The sequence below is a fragment of the Zingiber officinale genome, chromosome 2B (genome assembly GCF_018446385.1).
Source record: "Zingiber officinale cultivar Zhangliang chromosome 2B, Zo_v1.1, whole genome shotgun sequence".
NCBI classification, from domain to species: Eukaryota; Viridiplantae; Streptophyta; class Magnoliopsida; order Zingiberales; family Zingiberaceae; genus Zingiber; species Zingiber officinale.
The window spans coordinates 105,823,385-105,848,434 of record NC_055989.1 but is presented as its reverse complement, the minus strand read 5'-3'; the positions used below and the strand labels follow the sequence as shown (position 1 = coordinate 105,848,434).

General features: G+C 39.0%; 2 non-coding genes across 2 annotated transcripts; both read right to left on the bottom strand.

Moving 5' to 3' along the window:
* On the bottom strand, positions 1–74 carry TRNAE-UUC. Its single transcript has one exon. It is a non-coding gene; the product is annotated as a tRNA-Glu (tRNA).
* Positions 75–3,600: 3,526 nt separating this feature from the next.
* Positions 3,601–3,674, bottom strand: TRNAE-UUC. Its single transcript has one exon. It is a non-coding gene; the product is annotated as a tRNA-Glu (tRNA).
* Positions 3,675–25,050: the final 21,376 nt, after the last annotated feature.

Here is a 25,050-nt window from a genome sequence, read left to right as displayed (position 1 = left end):
TTCCATTGCCGGGATTTGAACCCGGGTCGCCTGGGTGAAAGCCAGGTATCCTAACCGGACTAGACGACAATGGATTGATACCCAGGGCTTTAGAAATATTTATTTATTCATATCAATTAACTCTTTTCCACATTACCTTTTATTATTGGTTAATGATAATAGACATTTGCTTTCCTTATTCCAAAAACATGAGTAACAAATTTGCCTTTCATTTGCTTTCAGCTTAGTTCCAATAGGGCTGTAAACGACAGAAGCAAACTAATTTTAATGTTGTTAAGTGTCTCTAATAACCTTGAATTGAACTAAGTCGTTGAAAGAACTTGATTTTGTTTATATAAACTTTGAGTTTGGTTTAATTTTTAACTTGAGCTTATATTATTTAAATATTATCCAACTCTTAAATTTATTTAATTATTTAAATCTCATATTTATTTAATTACTTAATTAATTAAATATTAAATATTATTAGATTAATTGTTTGTTTTGATAATTTATTTATTTATTTATTTATAAATTTAATAAGTATTTTATTGAGGTATATAATCTATATTATTTATGAATAATTTATAATTTTTATTTATGAGCATTTAAATTTATTCATTTAGTTAATTTTGTTTATATTAAATAAATATAATCAAAAGCTTACCAAATCAAATATTAAATTTACTCACAAACATTGATTCATTTACACTACTAAATAGTCCAAACAGGTGATCAAATTGGTACTCAGATAGTAGATTATCAAATGAAAATAGGAGTCGAATCCCTATCCTGGGTGATCCGGCAGTAAGGACGGGGGACCCTCTCTGGAGGGGAGTCAACGCCACGTGGTGGTCAAAAGTCAAAAGGGTCAGCATGAGGTCCAGCCGATTGGAGAAGGGTTGGGTCGACCGGTCGAACGGGTCCGGGCGGAATCAAAGACAACCCGACGGGGAGTCGGGTTTCCGACGCTCATGGTGAACAGGGTCGCCGGGCTGAGCGAGTAGCCCGCTCGGCCGAGGCGTAAAGCATCAATGCTGTGAAGGGGCGTTCTCAGCCGAGCACGTGATGGGATGAAACCTTCCCGGTCGGACCGATACCTACACCCGGTCGGACCGATGCCTGCCGAGCGGATGGACGCTCGGCTCGGGGAAAGAAGAGACAAGGACAAGGGGACATGGGGGGACATCATCTTCTGACAGCAGGCATATTCGACGACCAGGCCATACGCAAAATCGTACCACGGAAGGTTCTGATGTCCCATCAGAGAGGTGCTCAGACTGTAGCAGAATGGTGTCAGACATGCTCCTCTGGCAAGCCCATACTAAGGTATGGTACATGACAAGTGTATGCCTCGGTAGATGTGCACAAGCCTCCCCACAGCTCTATATAAGAGCCCTTAGACTTCGCCGGAGGTACGTGATCTCTGATCTTTGGAGCCACTTCATCGTTTTCCTCTTGCCTGACTTGAGCGTTGGAGGGTCGTCGCCGGGAACCCCTTCCCGGCTCGACTTCCTTGTAGGTTCGCCGGAGATTCGTGCAGCCAATCGAAGACAGCGGAGAGCATCACGTCCCCAGCGTCCATCGACTCACCGTTCGGACAGGATCACTGGGGAATAAAATCCCTTCACTTGGTCATCATAATTTATCTCCCTCCCAATTACTTTAGAAGGAACGTCTGAGTAAACGAGTCATCATTTGTCATATTTACACCTTTAAATTTCAATATTATTTATTATTCATTCTCAGTCGTATTTACGATTTAAAATTCCACTGCTGCAACCATATATACTTCAGTGATTTTCCAAACAGCATAGCTCGTAATACGTTTACCCAAATCGTTTGGTGTTTTGGGATTGTCTAAATCGAGTAGTCTCACGTGGGTTCATTTCCTATTTTATCTTTCCCAAAAATCAAAAATGTCGCATGCATATGAAGCAAAGACCACTCCGAACCATGCTTGCGTCTTCTCGGAGAAAGTGGCCTTTGTCTGTGTAAGAAATTAGGGTGCTAAACACGCGAAAGCGCAACAGAAAATATCTAGTTCATCCAAAAGATACATACGAAAGGAAAAATACATATACTAAATTTTACATGAGAGAGTTATACCTTTGATGCGTGTACTCGATCACCCGACAGTTAGGATTTCAGCATGATCACGTGTCTGTGCCTCTTTCGGTATCCACACGAACACAAGAAAATGGAAAAGACCAACACTCAAGGTTTTGCTAGCAACTCTCTAGTGAGTTTCGGCCAAAGAAAGGGAAGAGAGGAAGAAGAATGAAAAATCATGCTAAAAATGAGAGAAAAATACTTTTGTACTTCATTCAATGAAAATACTTAATGAGCATTAATTCACTTAATGAGACTTAATGAGCATTAACACTCCATTAAGGCCATTTTGAAACTCTTCATTTTGAATTCAATTTTCAAAATTGAATGAATTTCGAAATTAACTCTTCATTAATCCTCTTTAGTGAATGAATTAACTTGAGTCTAACTCAAGTATAATTCGGATTAGATTGAATTCATATGGTTGGATTCACTTGAATCTAACTCAATGATTCTAATCCGGATATGTCAATCATCTTATAATTGACTCTTAGAACTAATACTAACAATCTTCCACTAGCTCAAGTGTTAATCACTAAAATAATCCCCTCCATTGGTTCATCACATTTTAGTCAAACTAAAATGAACATATTTCCAAATCAATATATTCTTTGTGTGTGACCCAATAGGTTCTCATAGCATTGACAATGTCTCTAAAACTATTTTAGATACATAAGCAATGAGTGACATCTAGCAAGACATCATTGCTACTCAAGTGATGAGAATGTTGAGATCCGACTTAACATTTCCGTAGCTATTATCTTGTATGACTCAGTTCTTCTATCCTTGATATCTATATTGATCAATGAAGCATAGACTTTGTCATCTTCTTATCAATCTTTGTGTTTCTTGATTTCTAAGTAGACATACTCAATAAATGAGGCATAGACCTTGTCGTCCTCTTTGGAAAGAAATGAGGCTTCTTCTACTCCTCCTGAGTGAGGACGACGAAGAGGGAGGTAGAGGAAGGGGGGAAGAGTGGAGGTGTGGAAAGGAACGTGTTACAGGAAAGAGGTAGAAAGCCATCACCTTGTTCAAGCCGCAACCACCACCGTCGGGCCGCTACCGCTGCTGGGGATTTGCTTGGCTGCCTTATCGGATAATTCCCTCCCATCCTGATAGAGCTCCCAAAAAAGGAATTAGTTGTCCCGAACTATGGTGCAACGGTAGGGCATCTAAATTGTCACCCAAGCACCCACGGTTCGAGCCCCAGCTATGGTGAATTTGTAGGACTTTTTCTTCCAAATGAGACACGTAACTAAAAGATGTTGGGCTTCTAAGCTACCTGTTGCGAACGCTTCCCGATTTACCCTTATGGTCGATGAAAAACTTCCGATCACCCATGCTCAACATTATCCAACTTGATTAATTATTTTGTTTCCCAAAAAAGGAATTAGTTTCTCGAAGGGACTATTTTCCTACTGGGATTATTTTATCTATTTAATTTGACAAATTTAGATGAAATTTTAATATTTAATAAAAATCTTTTCATGTAGTGAAAAATTTAAGTTCCATTGCCGGGATTTGAACCCGGGTCGCCTGGGTGAAAGCCAGATATCCTAACCGGACTAGACGACAATGGATTGATACCGAGGGCTTTAGAAATATTTATTTATTCATATAAATTAACTTCCTTTTACGTTTTATTATTGTTTAATGATAATAGACATTTCCTTTCCTTATCCCAAAAACATGAATAATAAAATTGCCTTTTATTGCTTTCAGCTTAGTTCCAATAGCGCTGTAAACAACAGAAGCAAGCTAATTTTAATGTTGTTAAGTTTGTCTAATAACATTGAATTAAACTAAGTCGTTGAAAGAACTTGATTTTGTTTATATAAACTTTGAGTTTGGTTTAATTTTTAACTTAAGCTTATGTTATTTAAATATTATTGAACTCTCAATTTAAATTTATTTAATTATTTAAATCTCATATTTATTTAATTATTTAATTAATTAAATATTATTAGATTAATTGTTTGTTTTGTTAATTAATTTATTTATTTATAAATTTAATAAGAATTTTATTGAGGTATATAATCTACTATATTATTTATGAATAATTTATAATTTTTATTCATCATCATTTAAATTTATTCATTTAGTTAATTTTGTTTATATTAAATAAATATAATCAAAAGTTTACTAAATCAAATATTAAATTTACTGACAAACATTGATTCATTTACACTACTAAATAGTTACAACGGAGGATCAAATTAGCACTCAGATAGTGGAGTGTTATATGAAAATAAGAGTTGAATCCCTAGAGAATAATACCCTGGGGAATAAAATCCCTTCACTTAGTCTTCATGATTTACCTCCCTTCCAATTACTTTAGAAGGAGTGCTTGGGTAAGCGAGTCATCATTTGTCACATTTACACTAGTAAATTTCAATATTATTTATTATTCATTCTCAATTGTATTTATTATTTAAAATTCCACTGCTACAACCACATATGCTTTGGTGATTTTCTAAACCGCATAGCTTGTAATAAGTTTACTCAAATCGTTAGGTGTTTTGGGCTTGTCTAAATCACGTACCTAAATAATTAGAATTATTTGTTTATAGTCTTGAGGGCAATTTAGTATTTTACATTTTTAATTTAAAATTTAGATTTTCTGATAATTAACTATATAAGACTTTGTACTCTTTATTTTCTTACGGATTTTTTTGGATTCATTAATAAAAATAGTTACTTTTCCTTGGCATCAATTTCTACATGATATTAGAACCTTTATCTCTATATTTTTGATAATTAGATTGAAGAACTGTATGGTGCAACTGTACAGTTTTGATTGAGTTTCTTTTATTTTCACAATACTTGATTTTGTTTGGTATTTAGTTATTACTGAACACAATTTATTCTATCATCATGAGTGGTCGCACAGAATATTCTCTTCAATTGATCAGTGTCTGATTGGATGGAAAAAATTATTCGTATTGGGGATATGTTATGAAAAATTTTACGAGGAAAATCTATGTGGGAATATATTTCAGGTGTGCGAGTTCAACCTACGGACATTAATGTTGATGATTATGCAAAGTCATTAGATGTTTGGGAGACCGATAATGCGAAGATTATTACATGGATCAATAATTCTATTTCACACTCCATTGGTGCTCAGTTGGACAAGTACAAGACAACCAAAGAGGTTTGGGATCATCTGACAAGATTATACACACAGTCTAACTTTGCCAAACAATATCAATTAGAAGCAGATATACGTGTACTTCGGTAGCAAGATATGGGGATCCAAGATTTTTATTTTACCATGTCGGAACTATGGAACCAGTTAGCACTCATAAAATCCTCAGAATTGCGAGCATTTCCAGCTTGTGTCACTCGTAGAGAAGAGCAACGTCTGGTCCAATTCTTGATGGCTCTTCGTGATGAATTTGAAGGATTACGTGGAACAATTTTGCATCGTAATCCTCTCCCTTCCGTTAATTCAATAGTACATGAATTGCTAGATGAGGAGATTCGTCTTAAGTATCAGGTTGATAAGAGGATTGTTGCACTATCTACGCCATCTGTTTTTGTAGCATTACAACGGTCTATGCCACATAATCAAAGTAGTTTGACTTTGAAGGTTTCCAGTGATGAATGTGCTTATTGCAAAGAAAAAGGACATTGGAAGTCTCAATGTCCATTATTGTTGAACAAAGGTAAACTACCGCAGCAGCAAAAATGACCACCACAACAGCAATATCAGCAGCAATGACCTCAACAACCACCATTGCTACATCAGAATGTTTCATAGAAATCTGGTAATCAACCACAACAGTTGCCAAATGGAATATCTCAGTCTAGTAATGCAGTGGTTGCCCCCTCTTTAGATCCTTATATACTTGAGCAGTTTCAACAATTGTTTACTTCACAGCCCTCTCCCATGTCTGCTTCTTCTCATATAGGTTTGTCATCCTCCGGTACATCAGGTATATCATCCTCTTTATGGATCTTAGGTTCTAGAGCCTCTCATCATATGTCACCTAACTTATCATCTTTTATCTCCTTATCTTCTAATTCATCTTTATTAGTTATGACGGCTGATGGTACTCCAATGTCATTATTAGGTATTGTTGGTGCAAAATCCCTCAGGTCAAGGTTGACCTGGTTAACCAAGCTGAGTCTTGGTTTGGGTTTAGATGTTTGACAATAAGATATTGATCGAAGAAGAGTCAAGTAGGTCAAGGTTGACCGGATACTTGACTAGGAAGTCCTAGTGAGTGAAGCTAGGCAGAAGGAAATCCTAGTGAGTGAAGCTAGGTGGAAATCCTGGTGAGTGAAGCCAGGTGAAAGTCCTAGTGAGTGAAGCTAGGCAGAAGGAAGTCCTAGTGAGTGAAGCTAGGCAGAAGGAAATCCTAGTGAGTGAAGCTAGGTGAAAGTCCTGGTGAGTGAAGCCAGGTGAAAGTCCTAGTGAGTGAAGCTAGGCAGATGGAAAATCCTAGTGAGTGAAGCTAGGCAGAAGGAAATCCTGGTGAGTGAAGCCAGGTGAAAGTCCTAGTGAGTGAAGCTAGGCAGATGGAAAACCCTAGTGAGTGAAGCTAGGTGAAAGTCCTGGTGAGTGAAACCAGGCAAGGGAAAATCCAGATGGATCAAGGCTGATCGAACATCTGGTGTTGGGAAGTCCAAGAAGGTCAAAGGATTGGCTGGATACTTGGCATGAGGAAATCCAGATGGGTCAAGGTTGACCAGACATCTGGTGGAAGTCCAAGTAGGTCAAGGGAGTGACCGGATACTTGGCACGACGAGTAAAAGTCCAAGTGGGTCAAAGGGATTGACCGGACACTTGGTGGGGAGTCCTGGCAGGTCAAGGGAGTGACCAGATGCGAGGCATGATGTACCAACAGGTCAAGGTTGACCGGATGTTGGTTAGGGAGGATTGAGACTTGGTTTTGGGCAAAATCCAGGTCGGATCGATCCGTGGATCGATTCAGATGTGGATCGATCGCTGGATCGATCCATTCTTCCAATCAGAAGCTCGGATCGATCCGTGGATCGATTCAGAGGTCCCGATCGATCAGCCGATCGACGGGGCTGCTTCGCGCGATAGCGCCGGATCGATCCGTGGATCGATCCAGCGCTTTCGAGCAAGGCGCTCCGGATCGATCCGTGGATCGATCCAGCCTCCCGATCGATTCGAACATTCAATCGATGACCACTGCGTCGGGTTTAAAGCCGCAGGCGAGCGTGGTCTTCGGCAATGCTTTTACAATCTCTTCTCAGATTCATTCCAGCTCCTCCACAGCTCTCTACAAGCACGTGATCGCCAGTTCTTGAAGGTTCTTGGAGGCTTTCCAAGTCAAGAGGCGGATCTATTGCAAGAGGAAGAAGTTAGGGTTAGGGTTTTTACTGCACATCTTGTAAGCTTTTGCTTAACTTGTATTTCCCTTTCTTCTTCTTGTATTGAGAGTGTTGTAGGGCTTCTCCGCCTTTGGTAGTTACCATAAAGGAGTGTTATTCATAGTGGAGGGTGTGTGCGTTGGTGTGGATCCTTGGATTAGTCACCTCTTGTGAGGTGGATACCAAGTAAAATCCTAGTGTTAGCGTTTTGTGTTTGTTTCTGTATTTTCCGCTGCGCATTCTTGAAGAAACAAGCAACGCCAAGCAACGCCAAGCAACGAAGCGCACCGAGCGAACGCGACGAGCTATTCACCCCCCCCTCTAGCTACTTTTGGTCCTAACAAGTGGTATCAGAGCAAGGCCGCTCTTCACCGGAATCATCGCCGGAAGGGTCAAGCATAACAAGAAAAGCTAGAGGGTGAAGAAGTTGGAGCAAATTCTTCAAGTTCAAGACTTTATCAAGCTCAACTTCAAGATGCAATTCCAAGATGGACTTGGATTTGACACAAGGGTGGCTCCACCATACACCTCCACGAGCTTCGATTCTTGGAAATCAAGAATCGAAAACTTTCTTATGATGGAGATAGAGCAATGGTTTGCTCTTACGGAAGGCTTCGAAGCTCCAACAAATTCCAAGGGCAAAGTTCTAAAGAAAAGCAAATGGAGCCCGGAGCTAGTCCAAAGGTGCGAGGCCAATAACAGAGTGACCAAGCTTTTGGTCAATCTATTGCCAAGCACCATCCTTTGCAAAATTGGAGAATTTGAAGATGCAAAGGATTTATGGAGCAAATTGGCCAAGCTTCATGAAGAGATCCCCTCCTGCATCGAATCAAGAAGTATCTAAAGAGGGTGACTCTTTGGAGCAAGACCAAGAGGAGGACTCCGAGGTTGAGAGATGCTCAACCTCCGAAGAAGAGGAAATCCAAGAAGCTTCATCCTCAAGGGAATGCAACGAAGGGAACAAGGAGGGAGCATACTCCTTGTTTCATATTCAAGATGATGAAGCCTCCACCTCTAGGATTGAGGGGGAGCAATCCTTGGTGACACCGGATCAAGAAGAAGGAGAAGCTTCTACATCCGGGTCAAGAGAAGAAGAGGAGGAAGAAGCTTCTACCTCCACAAGTCAAGAAAAATCAAATGGAGAAGCTTCTACATCCAAAACAAGTGCCACCCCTACAAGCAAAGGTATAAATATTTCAATTAATAATAAAAATCATATAATATGTTTTGAGTGTAGGGAACATGGGCACTACAAGAGCAAGTGCCCTAAATTAGCCAAGAAGAAGGGCCAAGTGGCACAAAAGGGCAAGGTGAAGCCCAAGGAGACCATCCCCAACACAAAGAAGAGCAAGGAGCATATTATATGCTTCTCTTGCAATCAAAAGGGGCATTACCAGAGTCAATGCCTCAAGGGGAAGAAGATGGTCAAGGCTCAAGGAGGCATTAGTCAAGGGGGAGCCTCCAAGGTAAAGAAGAAGGTAACATTTATTGAGCCTACTCCTTTAAATTATGGTAAAAAGCATGATAGTTCTAATTTTTATCATTTTAATGCGATTTACCATAAGAATAGGAAGCATGAGGGCTTTAAGGAAAAGCATGTGGCCCTACATGCCAAAACTACTACACCTAAGGCTAGGAATGTAGGTAAAAGTCTAGGCAAGAACTCTAAGGATTGTAGATACAAGCCTAGAAACAAAAATGCTCATGGACTTAATGAAAAACCAAATTCTAAGGATTTAATGATAGAAAATCAAGTCTTGAGATCAAGACTTGATAAAATTGAAAAGACCCTAAAAAGGATGGAAAATATCCTAAAAGGGCAAAATGAGCAAAACCTAGGGCTAGGAAAGTCAAAGTCATCAAATAGCCATAGAGGTTTGGGATACAAACCAAAGGCTAAGAAGGATGTGCCTAGTTATCATAGGGTTCCATATAGTTATGGAACAAACCCTAGGTTTAGTGGTCAAGTCAAGAATACTAGGGAAGTCATCCCTAAGAGTATTTTTGCAACCAAAGTGACTAAGACTTCTAAGAAGTCTAAGAAAGTCACTAACAAGGTCACAAGGGAGGCTATCCCTAGGGTTGACCTAGAAAATGTGACCAAGGCTTCTAAGAAGCCCAACAAGGTCACTAGGAAGGTATCTAGGAAGTTATCCCTAGTGAGTACCTAGAGCATCCAAGGAGCACCAATAGGTGTTGGGTTCCTAGGAGCATCTTCTCTACCCCATAGATGGGTTAGAGAGTGTCAACTCCAATTAGAAGGGTAGTTAACCCAACTTTGAGGAAATTGACACTCAAGGAGCATTTTCAAGGTTTTTGTTAACCTTTGAAAATGAAATGGAACTATTATTTACTCCTTGAAAGAGTAAAATGTGCCTAGTGGTGAAAATTTGATTTTAATCTTAAAAGGCACATATTGGGAAATTCATAAGAGCTACTAAGTTGGGATTTTGGTATGTTCTTAGGAAATTTAAGGCAATCCGGGCCTTAACTTTGAAGTGCTACTCTTGTGGAAAAATGAAATATGCCAACATTTGAGGATATGCTTAATTTCGACTGGCATAAATTAATCAAGGGAATTAGAAATGCCAATTTAGGCTTTGACATTTTCTTGAAGCACTTTAGGGCAAAAAATCTAGGTTTAAGTTGTAAGTTTAGCTAAGGTTTTAAGGATACTTAGATAGTTAATCTAGGTATATTTTATTTATGCTAAATCTTGCCATGATTGTTTGCCCATCATATGCCATGACATCATGTCTACTTTTGCATTCATGACTTATTATGAAAAATACAAAAATACCATGTCATGACATTCATACATCATGTAATTATAGGATATTTTCTTTTGAAAATTATTTCTTTTTGATGTATGTCATAACATTATCATGCATTAAGTTTAATTCCTTGTAATTAAGGACAAAAGGCATTCAACAACACTTATTAACAAGTGACATCCTAGGTGGGTGTCTAATATCTCCAAAATGCCTAGATAGATATGCATGATCCCTAGATTAGGGCAAAACCAAAATCTACATCTCACAAAGACCTATAAGATGACTTGTATGTGTTTTAGTGCACATTAGATACAAGTGAGATGTTAGGATGATGAACAAAACTCAAGATGTTGATTTAGTGCATTCTTTTGAGTTTTAGTTTCATCAAAACACATAGATATGTGTTTTCCCATCATTGGGAAAGCTAATGTACAAGTCATGTGCATTATGCCCAAGGAACATGGTGGGATATTGGTTTTGAAAATGTTTTCAAAATGATTTTGGAAAACCTTGGTGAAGGCTATCTTTTGATAGTAATCACCATTGAATAGTTAGACACAAACTTGAAGAAAACACTAAAGTTTTTGGAAGTTTTCAAGTTTGTGTCAATCTTTGAAAATATGATGTATTTTCATAGAAAACTATTTTTCCTTGATAGTATATGCCCTAACTAATGTCTACACGAAATTTCATAATTTTTGGATTTTTGTAGAATTTTCTAGGGGTTTCTGAAGTTGACTGAAATGGAATTTCAGCAACTATCAGAGCTCCGATCGATCCATGGATCGATTGGAGTGCCTGAATCGATCCATGGATCGATTCAGAAGGCGATTCTCAGAAGCTCGCTGGATCGATCAACCGATCGATCCAGGTAGGCTGAATCGATCAGTGGATCGATTCAGCAAGGTTCAATCGATTGGAACCCAACTCCAATCGATCCAAGTTGCTGATTTTGGCTGGGAAAGCCTGATTTCAGCACTTTGAACCTATTTTAGTCAATGTAACCTTTCCAAACCCCTAAATATACATTTGTATACATAAGGAGGGTGTTTTCATGTGAAAACAAGGATGGATTGGTTAAGGAAGGCTAAGTTGAAGTTTAGGTTGAGGTTTGTTTCAAATTTTGAATATTTGAACCTCAAAACTTCTACAATTGAGTTTCCTAAAGATTTAGGGATTCCAAGTCATTGTTGGTGCAATGACAGAAGTTACCACCATGTCTTTAGGGGGAGGTACTCTTTAAAGACATGAAAAATTATGTTTCATAAACCTTGGAAGGTGGTTTACCTTCTGTTTAAAATATGCTCAAGGTTGAGCATGGGTTGAACTTGAATGAGGAGTGTATATCCTCATTGTTCAGTGATTTCATTGGATAATGCTCAAGGATGGGCATTTGCCTACATTGGGGGAGAATGTAGGGGTAAGAATAATGAAGGGTATGAGACCTTCAGTATTGAGTTGATCACAATGAGTGAAATTGTGATCACGATGAGTAACTCTTCAGGGGGAGAGTCTTCAACAAATGGAGTTGTTGAAGTGTGCCCAAAATTGGAGCATAGGTTGATGTGTGTCCAAAGACGGGTTGATGTGTTTTATGAGTAGGGGGTTGATGTGTGCCAATAGGGGGAGAATGAAAGGAAGTAAGTTAGGTTTTCATTACCTAGAGGGAGTTTGCCCTCTTAGGGGAGAATGAAAAGCTTAACTTATGTGTTCATTACCTAGTGGCATGAAGAAGAAGGCTATAGGATTAGCCTAACTTACATGTGGGATTGTAAGTGTTATTGTGGTATTGTCAAACATCAAAAAGGGGGAGATTGTTGGTGCAACATCCCTCAGGTCAAGGTTGACCTGGTTAACCAAGCTGAGTCTTGGTTTGGGTTTAGATGTTTGACAATAAGATATTGATCGAAGAAGAGTCAAGTAGGTCAAGGTTGACCGGATACTTGACTAGGAAGTCCTAGTGAGTGAAGCTAGGCAGAAGGAAATCCTAGTGAGTGAAGCTAGGTGGAAATCCTGGTGAGTGAAGCCAGGTGAAAGTCCTAGTGAGTGAAGCTAGGCAGAAGGAAGTCCTAGTGAGTGAAGCTAGGCAGATGGAAAACCCTAGTGAGTGAAGCTAGGTGAAAGTCCTGGTGAGTGAAGCCAGGTGAAAGTTCCTAGTGAGTGAAGCTAGGCAGAAGGAAATCCTAGTGAGTGAAGCTAGGCAGAAGGAAATCCTGGTGAGTGAAGCCAGGTGAAAGTCCTAGTGAGTGAAGCTAGGCAGATGGAAAACCCTAGTGAGTGAAGCTAGGTGAAAGCCCTGGTGAGTGAAGCCAGGCAAGGGAAAATCCAGATGGATCAAGGATGATCGGACATCTGGTGTTGGGAAGTCTAAGTAGGTCAAAGGATTGACTGGATACTTGGAACGAGGAAATCCAGATGGGTCAAGGTTGACCAGACATCTGGTGGAAGTCCAAGTAGGTCAAGGGAGTGACCGGATACTTGGCACGAATAGAAAAGTCCAAGTGGGTCAAAGGGATTGACCGGACACTTGGTGGGGAGTTCTGGCAGGTCAAGGGAGTGACCAGATGCTAGGTATGATGTACCAACAGGTCAAGGTTGACCGGATGTTGGTTTGAGAGGTTTGGGACTTGGTTTTGGGCAAAATCAAGTCGGATCGATCCGTGGATCGATTCAGATGTGGATCGATCGGTGGATCGATCCGATTCTTCCAGTGACAGAAGCTCGGATCGATCCGTGGATCGATCGAGGTCTCGATCGATCAGCCGATCGATGGGACGATCTGCTTCGCGCGATAGCGCCGGATCGATCCGTGGATCGATCCAGCGCTTCTCGAGCAGGCGCTCGGATCGATCCGTGGATCGATCCAAAGCCTCCCGATCGATTCGAACATTCGAATCGATCCGACCGTTGCGTCGGGTTTAAAGCCGCAGGCGAGCGTGGTCTTCGGCAATGCTTTTACAATCTCTTCTCAGATTCATTCCAGCTCCTCCACAGCTCTCTACAAGCACGTGATCGCCAGTTCTTGAAGGTTCTTGGAGGCTTTCCAAGTCAAGAGGCGGATCTATTGCAAGAGGAAGAAGTTAGGGTTAGGGTTTTTACTGCACATCTTGTAAGCTTTTGCTTAACTTGTATTTCCCTTTCTTCTTCTTGTATTGAGAGTGTTGTAGGGCTTCTCCGCCTTTGGTAGTTACCATAAAGGAGTGTTATTCATAGTGGAGGGTGTGTGCGTTGGTGTGGATCCTTGGATTAGTCACCTCTTGTGAGGTGGATACCAAGTAAAATCCTAGTGTTAGCGTTTTGTGTTTGTTTCTGTATTTTCCGCTGCGCATTCTTGAAGAAACAAGCAACGCCAAGCAACGCCAAGCAACGAAGCGCACCGAGCGAACGCGACGAGCTATTCCCCCCCCCCCCCCCCTCTAGCTACTTTTGGTCCTAACAGGTATTGGTTCTGTTGTTACAACTTGCTTGTCTCTTCCTGATGCCTATTATATTCCTAGTCTTACACTTAATCTTATTTTTATTAGTCAATTGTCTAAGTCTGGATATTTAATCTCTTTTTTTTTTGTCCAATTGTTATGTGCAGGACTCGTGATCTCAGAAGGTGATTGGGATAAGTTGTAGGCAAGGGGAACTCTATGTCTTGGATAAGATTCAAGTACTAGATGTTGCAGCTTCTAATGTCGATTTCTCATTTTTCTTATTGAGTCGTTCTTCTTATAATTTTTATTTGTGGCATACTTATATAGGTCATGTTCCAGCCTTTCGTTTACAATTTTTAGCTTTGTTTGGAGTATTAAGAACTTTAAAAAGTCATAATATTTCAGATTGTAGTGGTTGTAAACTGGTAAAATTTTTTGCATTACCTTTTAATAAAAGTCTATATTTTTCTCCTAATCCTTTTGATTTTGTTCATTCTGATGTATGAGGGTCTTCTCCTGTTACTACAAAGGGGTGATCAAGATATTATGTTTCTTTTATTGATGATTGCACTCGCTATACTTGGATTTATCTTACCATTTTCAATAACTTTAAAACTCTTGTCAAAACTCAACATTCAGCAGTTATCAAGTGTTTTTATTATGATTTGGGGGAAGAATATATTGGTGCGGGAAGCATCTGATGATCGAACCTGTATTTTGATTATGTCAAAGGGTTCAAAGTTAGGTTGTCTTGTTATCTAATGTGTTTGAATGAGTTTGCAGAAAAGTCCTAAGTGTACTTAGGTAAAAATCCTAGCTACGATTAGGCAAGTGGAAAATCCTAGGGGTGGTAGCCTTAGGTCCTAGGGGGTGGTAACCCTAGGCGAAAAGTCTTGGCGGGTCGAGGGCTTGGGGCAAAAGTCCTAGAGTCAAGGACTCTAGGTGGAAAGTCCTAGTGTCACGAACCAGGTGAAAAGACTGGGCGGGTCGTGGAACGGACGTCCAGCAGAAAGTCCTGGAGGCTCAGGCACTGAGCAAAAGTTCAGTCAGTCTGGAGGACCGGTCTGACAATAGGTATTCTCTCCTGAGTGGAGTAGGTGAGGGCGTATTCCCCGATGAGGGAATAGTAGGCGTCGATTCGACCTAGGGTTTCCGATCGGGAATTCGAAGTCAGAACCGGATAGTCCGGTGATTGTCAAATTTTTATGTTTAACTTATTTTGTTGTGCTAAACTCTGTCTTGTAGGATGCGTTTTGTATTTTGGACTAACCCATCTTGCAAGGGGTTGAAAAAGAAGCAAAAGCCTCAGATGAATAGTCATGAGGCGCCCTCCATGGAGCTTGGAGGCGCCTCAGGTTACTGGTTGATGACCTCCGTGTAGTAGGGCAGAGGGCACCCTCATGGAGCTTGAGGGCGCCGTCTATGGAGCTGAGGGCACCCTCCATGCGGTTGGAGGTGCCCTCAGGCGGATAAGCTACGAAGTGGTTAGAGCTCATCCACGCTGCGGATTCGGTGCGGATGAGGGCTCCCTCCATGGTGTTAGAGGCGCCCTCAATGGGCTTTATAAGCCTATCTCAAGCATCAGTAAAGGGGGCAACACAATTTGACAACCCTTCTTCCGTGTGCTGCTCAAAGATCGATCCAGCGAAGCAACAACAAGTCTCCGATAACCAGAAGCTTCAAAGATTACTGTTTTCGTTGTCGATATAATTGCATTACTGTTTAATATTGTAAATCTAAACTGTAATATTTCCAGATTGATAGTGATTGTCCAAAGTAAACACTCAACGAGCGTGAGCCTTGGAGTAGGAGTCGTCCCAGGCTCCAAACCAAGTACAAAACTTGGAGTTTGCGTGTTTGCATTATTGTTTACTTTTCTGCTACGTTTGCTAGAAAGTTTTCCGAAACGTAAGTAAAAGCCACGAGCGCTATTCACCCCCCCTCTAGCCCTTTCAATCCAACAGAGTATACTTCCAATAATTTTTCTCCTTTACTTGCATCGGAAGGTACTATACATCATGTTGGTGCAATATCCCCTGGGTCAAGGTTGACCAGGCTGACTAGGCTTGAGGTGACTCAAGCCTAAGTCTGGATGTTCGAGTTTCGATATTTAACAATACATGAAGACTAACAATACATGGAGATTGCAGGTGCAATCATCTGATTGGAGAGATTGCTAGTGCATTTCCCTTCTGGGTAGGGTTTGACTAGTTTGATATAAAGAAGAGTCAAGAAGGTCAAGGCTGACCGGATACTTGACTGAGAAAGTCCTAACTAGAGGTTAGGCAGATGGGAAGTCCTGATGAGTGAAACCAGGTGAAAATCCTAGTAAGTGAAGTTAGGTGAAAGTCCTGGTGAGTGAAGCCAGGTGAAAATCCTATGAGTGAAGCTAGGTGAAAGTCTGGGTGAGTGAAGCCAGGCAGGTGAATGTCCCGGTGAGTGAAGCCGGGAAGTGGGAAATCCTAGTGAGTGAAGCCAGGTGAAAATCCTAGTGAGTGAAGCTAGGTGAAAGTCCTGGTGAGTGAAGCCAAACACGTAGAAAATCCAGGTGGGTCAAGGTGGACTAGACACCTGGTGTTGGGAAGTTCAAGTGGATCAAAGTTAATCGGACACTTGACACGAGGAAAAAAGTCCAAGTGGGTCAAAGGGATTGACCGGACACTTAGTGAAGGAGTCATAGCAGGTCAAGATTGATCGGATGTTAGGCATGAGGTTCCAACAGGTCACGGTTGACCGGATGTTGGATTTTGGTACCTTGGACTTGAGTTTAGACAAGTCAAAGGTGGGGCAATCGATCAATCGATCGATTGAATCGTAGTCCAATCATTAGTTGATCGATTGGATGTGTACCGCAAAGAAGGTTTGGCCCAATCAATCGGGTGATCAATTTGGAACAAATGTCGTGAGCACAGAACCTCTCTCAATCGATCGATTGGGCATCTCTAATCGATCGGTTGATCGATTGGGGATTGGATTTCTCACGCGCAGACGCAAGAAATGATGGATCGATTGGTCGATCAATTCAGTCATTTCCAGAGAGCATAGAGGCACTCTGAATCGATCGACCGATCGATTCAAAGCCTCCCCAATCGATTGAGAGTCATTCAATCCATTGGGATCCGACCGTTGCGCAGCTTTAAAGCCGTTGCGAGCGATTTCTTCCACACGGCTTTGAGCGCTTCTTCCCTGATCTTCACAATCTATTCTCCACTGAGCTCACCGGCACACACCAGATCTTGGAGGCTTAGAGAGGAGTGTTGTTGCACTTCCAAGCAAGTTAAGAGGTGTATTCGAGCAAGAAGAAAAGCAAGCTAGGGTTTATGCCGTGTAAATCTTGTAAGATTTGATATTGTATTAGCTTGTATTTTGTTCTTCTTGTATATCTTTGTGTGTGATCTTGTACAAGGCTTCTCCGCCTCCAGTAGTTACCGTAAAGGAGTGTTTTCATAGTAGATGAGTGATGAGGGCCGGATCCTTGGATTAGTCACCTCTTCTTAAGGTGGATACCAAGTAAATCCTTAGTGTTAGCATTACGAGTGTGTTTCTTGTTGTTTATTCTACTGCATATCATCAAAGAAGCACATCAACAAGCGCGAAGAGCTATTCACCCCCTCCCCCTCCCCCCTCCTCTAGCATATTTCAACCCTAACACATTAAACATTGTGTCAAGAGACACCTGAACAGAATGGGGGTTGCAGAGAGAAAACATAGACATCTTGTTGAGACAGCCTGTTCATTCTTATTGTCTACAGATGTTCCTAGTATTTTTTACGGAGAAGCAGTTCTTACTACTACTCATGTAATTAATAGGATTCAAACTTCTCACAATTCAGATTTGTCTCCTTTTCAAAAACTATATAGTTATGCTCCTGATTATTCCTCTTTATATGTTTTTGGTTATACTTGTTTTGTTCTCCAACCACACGTTGAGCATGATAAGTTGTCCTCCAAGTCTGCTTTATGTGTCTTCCTTGGTTATAGTGTTGGTCAAAAGGAATATCGTTGTTTTGATCTAGTTAGTAAAAAATTACATGTCTCTCGTCATATTATGTTTTTTGAGCATATTTCTTTCTTCTTCATACCTCTTCTATCACATGACATGATTCATGCAGATCTTATTCGCATTGATTCCTTCAGTACCGACACCGACGAAGCCTCTCCCATGGCTACTCTTCCACATGATAGCTTCACTGAATCTAGTATTCTCGAGACATCTGCTCCACCTCCAGCTCCACCTCCCCCTCCTAAGATTGTTCCTTCACCTCCAGATATTGCGAGCAATCCTATTTGTTGGCCTACACGTCCTTGTAAGTCTACTAAACTACCTGGTTTTATTTATTCTTGTTATTTTACTTCCTTTGCCTCTTTTGTTGCCTCTATTCATCATCTTTCTGAGTTATTGTCCTATAGAGAAGCTATTGGTAATCCTCTTTAGCAGAATTCTATGGACGAGAAATTAACGCTCTACATCATACTCATACTTGGGATTTGGTACCTCTACCACTAGGGAAATGTGTCATTGGTTCTCGTTAAGTCTATAAAATTAAAACTAAATCTGATGGTTCTGTCGAATGATACAAAGCTCATCTTGTTGCTAAAAGTTAATCTCAAGAGTATAACATAGATTATGAGAAAACTTTTGCCCCTGTTGCTAAAATGACCACTATTCGTATGTTAATTGTTGTTGCCTCTATTCGTTAATGGAAGATATCTCAGATGGATGCCAAAAATACTTTCTTGAATGACGATCTTCAAGAAGAAGTGTATATAGTGCCTCCTTCTGGAGTTGCTCACCGATCTGGTGAAGTTTGCAGGCTTCGCAAAGCTCTCTATGGACTCAAACAAGCACCACATGCTTGGTTTGCCAAGTTCTCTATGGTGGTTACCTCGCTTGAATTTCATCCTAGTAATCATTATTCAACTTTATTTGTCAAGTGCACACGTGCAGGTTGTATAATTTTATCTTTATATGTGGATGACATGCTAATTATTGGTGATAATTTTGATGGAATTGAGTCTTTGAAGTTTGAATTAGCTCGTTGTTTTACTATGAAAGACTTGGGTTTACTGAGCTATTTTCTGGGGATTGAGATTGTCTCTTCACTTGAAGGTTATCTCTTGTCTCAGTCAAAGTACATAGCTGATCTATTTGAGCGTGCATGTCTCACTGACAACAGGGTAGTTGATACTCCCCTTGAGACTAATGCTAAGTACTCTCCATCAGATGGTTCTACTTTGCCAGATCCTAACCTCTACCGTACTTTTGTGGGAAGTTTGGTTTATCTCACTATGACTCATCCTGATATTGCGTATGTTGTACATGTGGTTAGTTAGTTTGTCATTACACCGACCACAGTTTATTGGGCTGCTATTCTTCGCATTCTTTAGTATTTTCGGGAAACTCAGTTTCAGAGTCTCTTATTCCCTTCTACTTCCTTATTAAAGGTTTGTGTATACTCTGATGCTGATTGGGCGGGTGACCTTATGGATCGTAAGTCGACCATTGGCTTCTGTATTTTTCTTGGAGATTCTCTTATCTCTTGGAAAAATAAGAAGCAAGATGTTATCTCGAGATCCTCCACAGAAGCTGAGTATCGTGTCATGGCTACCACTACTTGTGAGATTGCTTGGCTACATTGTTTACTTGCAGATATGAGAATTTTTCTTCAGAAACTTACTGCTCTTCATTGTGATAATCAGAGTGTCATTCAGATTGCGCGTAATACAATTTTTCATGAGAGAACAAAACATATTGAGATAGATTGTCATTTCACTCATCAACATCTATATATTGACACTATCACATTGTCTTTTATTCCTTCTTCACTACAGATAGCTGATATGCTTACCAAGGCTCATTCCGCTTTGCACTTCCAATTTTTATCTGACAAACTCTCAATGCTTCTGGCTATAGCATCGTGAGTTTGAGGGGGAATGTTAGATTATATAATTAAAATTATTTGTTTATAGCAGGGTAATTTAGTCTTTTACCTTTTCAATTTAAGGTTTAGGTTTTTTGATAATTAACTATATAAGACTTTGTACTCTTTATTTTCTTACAACTTTTTTTGGATTCATCAATAAAGATAGCTACTTTTTCTTGGCATCAATTTCTACAATCTAAATCGCGTAGCCTCATGTGGGTTCATTTCCTATTTTACCTTTCCCAAAAATAAAAAATGTCGCATGAATATGAAGCAAAGACCACTTTGAACCATGCTTGCATCTTCTCGGAGAAAGTGAGATGACCTACGAATGGTGCAGTTTATTTTTCAATGAATGTAGATCTTTTGCTTTACGAAAAAATCAAATGGAGAGAAGCTGACAAACGTGGATCGGCGTCGAATATTTTTTAATGAACAATGCAGCTTATTGAAAGAGAAAACGGGGAATGGAGCATAGGTAAAAATCATCGCTTCGGTAGAGTTTCATATCCGACAACCTTTCAGGTAGAGTTTCATATCCGACAAACTTTTCAGCTTATTGTATGTGAGCTTTTTCTCTTGCGAACAGTACAATTTATGTCTCTGATGGAGTGTAAATAGACTTACTCAAGAGTAGAGAGAATATCAACAATAATATGAATAATCAATAATAATAAATACTCAATTAAATACCTTTAAATAGATAATATAATTGTAGCATTATTTCACATACACCTAATGTTATTTGAAGAGGTGAGACTTCTTCTAATTTAGCTCTTGTTTTATTAATATGAGAATAAGTAGATCTCAACTTGCTTATTCTTAATCCTATGATGCTGGTTGGTCGTTGAATAGGGACATGGTCAAGAAATCAAACATATGTCATAAATAAATCATTGGATGATATTAGCTATTTATATAAGCAAATAACTACATAACTTATAGCAAGTACACCAACAAATCTCTTTATATACGACATCGCGACGATATGGCTAGGACTCTTTGCGGCAAACACTTCTCCAAATATCAAGAGTTGAGGTGTTATATAATTATATATTATCTCAACCCAATTATAATTTCCTAGGTTGTCGATATTATCGACAATATCTATAATTCCTATAGGTAGTTTATAAGTAGTAGAAGTAAATAAAATAGAAAAAAATATATAAAATATAAAATTTATAAAATGACCTAACATCCTCATATAATTTCACGTGGAAATAATATTTCTTCAATATGTGTTCCAATCTAGATCTTTTTAACTTTCTTGTAAAATATCTTTTATACAATTCTCAAAAAATAACATTAGAATATATCTTTACATGCATGCCTCTATTTAGGATTCCAAGCAATAGTGTTACATCTTTGATTGTGAATGTCACACCTACATTGAAAAATTCAAAAATTGTCTTCTGAATCTAGTTCTCAAAGATATTAACTAGTAATTTACTAAGTGAAATTTTTGGTATGCTAAGGAAAGACATAAAGGGGCTATTGATTATAATGCTAATGTGTTTTTTTTTATTGAGTTTCACTCCTGAATGCCCTTTTCCCTTATCCTTACCCATTGGGAAAGTTTGATAAAAGAATTTTACAAAATGACCTAATTTACTCCTGCAATCTGACTTATGCTTAATATGTGGGGTTTTTTTTACGGTTGTTGGTGTATATGTTTACATTTCCTATTATATACAAATAAAATATTCAAGTTTTCTAAATAGTCAATCAAGTAACATGGCTTTCATCAAACTAAGTTAAACTATTTAGAAAATTAGTACCACTCTATTAGACAATTTTTTAATGGTAAAAAGTAGGACACAAAAGTAAAAAATAAATTATATTTTTTAACTAATTTATCTAGATATAATTAACAAACTCGAATACAAACTAAATATGACAACTAGTAGTTCTAGTAATTGATTGTACAGATTGAATCATTTGTAAACATTATTCTTAATTGATGATGATATAGGAAATGAGGAAAGTAATTAAAAATATGAGAACATGTCCACATTATCTATTATTTTTAATGGAAAAGTCCATTATACCCTTGGGTTATTTCCTTTTATAAAAGGTACGTCCAATAAAGATAATTCAAGAGAGAAAAAAATAAAGATAAGTGAAGGAGAACATATGAGACGATGAAATTTGATTCGTGGAATTATGGAGAGCTTTCTGATCCTGTGATCGTTCTTCTGATAACGAGTCTTGTCGTCGTCGATTACAGATCTACGGAAGATCATTGTAAATTTTTACCATATTAATTCATTTTAATTCATACATTTAAAATTATCAACAATGATATTAGAGCTCGCTGTTAATTCTAAATGCTTGCATGAAACTATCTGTGCCTCTTTGCTGCCTTTGATGATTGTGAACTTGTTGCAATCTACTATCGTCTCAAGGTAATAGACGTTGTGAACCATGGCCAGCGCGGCCATGCATCGTTCTTTTGCTCCTAAAGTCGGGAATGTATCACAACAGAGGGATGCGTTCTCTCCGTTTATCGCAAGCAAGGCTAGCAATCGACTTTTGTGGCTGGAGAGCGTCGGCGACAGAATCAAGATGCCGACAGAGGCATTCCATTGCCGACGATGGTGTCTCGGATGGCCGGCAAAGTAGGCGCCTGTGACCTCGTCGTGCCAAAAGCTAGCGACTGGATTCCGATGCTAGAAAGGACTGGCAACCACCTCAGTAGGCCGGAGATTGGCCTCCGTGGCCGGCGACCGTGTCTGTCGCAGTTGCGTGGTTGAACAGTTGAGGCGGCGTGGGAGGCATGGTGGCGTGCAGCGAAGAAAACGGACGCAGTGAACATGAAGCACAGTGTTCGTGAGAAAATATTTTTTTTAAAAAAAACCCATTTCATTAATTTTACTTACTGCATGCATGTAAAAAAAAATAATATGTTTTTTACTTAATTAAAGCCTATATATTTTTTCTGTCAACTAATACTTATGTAGCATTATTTTTTTCAATAATTAATTGAAAAATGGGTTTAATTAATGGACTAGATTAGTTTTGGTCCATTTAGACCCGGTTCAGGTTTAAATTATTAGTTGATTCAACTGAATCAATTTGATCCAAACTCGAATCAATTTGGGTTGATTAATTGGGTTTGGACCAAATATGATCAAATGATCAGATTTGTTCTATTGGGTGAGATTTGATAAATTGATTAGATTTGTTCTAATTGGTCAGACTTAAACCAATGGACATTGATTTGATCAAACGGACCTGAGTTTGAACAATAAGTCTGAAATTGACTGAAATAGACTTAAATTATAAAATAACAGAACATAGGTACAGAAAATCCTTATCCAATTAGATTAGTTCTAATTGTGGATAATGAACCAAACTTAGGATCTGAATTCCTAATCAATCGATCTAATGGATCAGTCGACTTAAACTCCTGAAAATCGAGAAGATTTATTTTTCTTGATTGATTATGTTGGTACTATGCCTATATAAATTTAATTAAGCCGATTTTGTACTGGTTAGTTGATTTTGTACCGACTTATTTAATTTCAATTTTTCAGATGGCACGGACGATTACCACATTGACTCGTCACGAAGTGCGATGAAATCAACTCAGGGAGGAAATTCAGGAGATAGAGTATAACTCTACTTATGGAGTCGACGGACACGATGAACGACTTGATTATCTATTTTGGAAACTTGAGCGAGAAGAGTTTCCAGTCCTGGACAGTTATAGGATTTGGGCTTTGATGTGTTCATTGCCAGAAAATCCTAGGATGATAGCAGACTATATTTGGGGGTGTCATCAAGGGCGTGTCATATATTCAGTATTATGTGAGGAACTGCTTCACCATATGATTGAAGAGGATCCGGAAGATTTCAAAGAGGACCCGGAAATGATCGAGGAGAATCTAGAAGAGGATCCAATAAAGAATCCTGGAACTGTCCTGCCTGATATTATACCAAATGAGTCCAGGCTGAAAGGGATAATGTTGGCCACTACACTAAGGTCTGTCCTAGTGGGAGTGGTAGTAGCCTATCTAGTTTACTAGAGTTCTGTTATTATTATTTTTATTATGTGTGAATAATTTTAGTCCATTTCATTCATGTCAGTCGATTATATGTTAACAATATGTAGCATAATTTTATATTAATGATATGTTCATTTATTTATATTGTTTACTCGACATGATGCATGATTAGTTCATGATATATTAAATGATTAGTTCATTTAATTAAATAAATCATGATATATTAAATTATTAGTTCATTTAATTAAAGAATTCATGATATTATAAATGATTAGTTCATTTGTTGGGATATGTGCAATAGAATTGATTAATATTGATTTGATTGGGTATACGAATGATGAGTGAAAGCATGATTGTCACTTGATTTTGTAAACCAACTCAAATTAATATTGAATCAATCATAAATTGCATGCATATGATTTACACTGAATACTAAATAATGTGTTTATTTATGATAGATTATGACAACCAAAAATATTAGAGCTGAACTCAACAAGGGTGAAAAACTTAATGGGGATAACATAAGATCTGGCACCTCAGGATACAGTATGTACTTGAGGTACAAGAAGTCCTGGAGGTTGTAAATCAGGTTATGATAGAACCTGTAGATGGTCCTACTACACAACACAGACAAGATCTTGATGCCTATAAGGCATGGAAGAAAAAGGACTCCACTACAAAGGGCATATTGATTAGTTCAATGGTAGACGACCTAGCTTTTGAGTATGAGTCATATCTTTTAGCTCATGCAGTCTGGGTAGCCCTTAAAGAAAAATACAGTGGAGTAAGTCTGAGCAAGCTTCGACAATTGACAATCAAGTTTGACAGTTACAAGAAACATCCGAATATATCAATGGTTCAACACCTCAAGGAGATGTCGAACATGATTTATGAACTTAAAACTGTTGGTCATGAGTTGACCGATGAACAATAGGTTCAAGCAGTTATTCGTTCACTTCCAGATTCTTAGGAGACCATGAAGCAGATCCTAACTCACAGTGAGAGTATTAAGACTTTAACTGACGTCTCACGCCATATAGAATTGGAGGCGGAGAGAGTTGAATCTGCAAGGATTTCTGGACAAGCCTATGTGGCTGTATGTTCTGCTAGATCATCTAGATCCATGAAAAAGAAATGGTTCAAGAAAGGGAAGGGAAAGAAGAGGGAAGCTGCTGCTATGAGACAGGGCTCAATCAAGAAGATAGTAAAGAAGATTGAAAAGAAACCTAAAAATAAGTTGACTTGTTTTAACTGCGGCAAGAAGGGTCACTTCACTCGGGAGTGCACTAAGCTGAAAAAGGTAAATCCAAGTGTGTCTTATTTTCTTGAGCATTTTGTTGCTAGCTCAGTGCTGTTATTGTTGGTGCGGGAAGCATTCGACGATCGAACTTGAATTTTGATAATGGAAAAGGATCCAAAGTTAAGATTATTTGTGATCTAATGTGTTGAATGAGCTTGCAGGAAAAGTCCTAAGGTATCTTAGGTA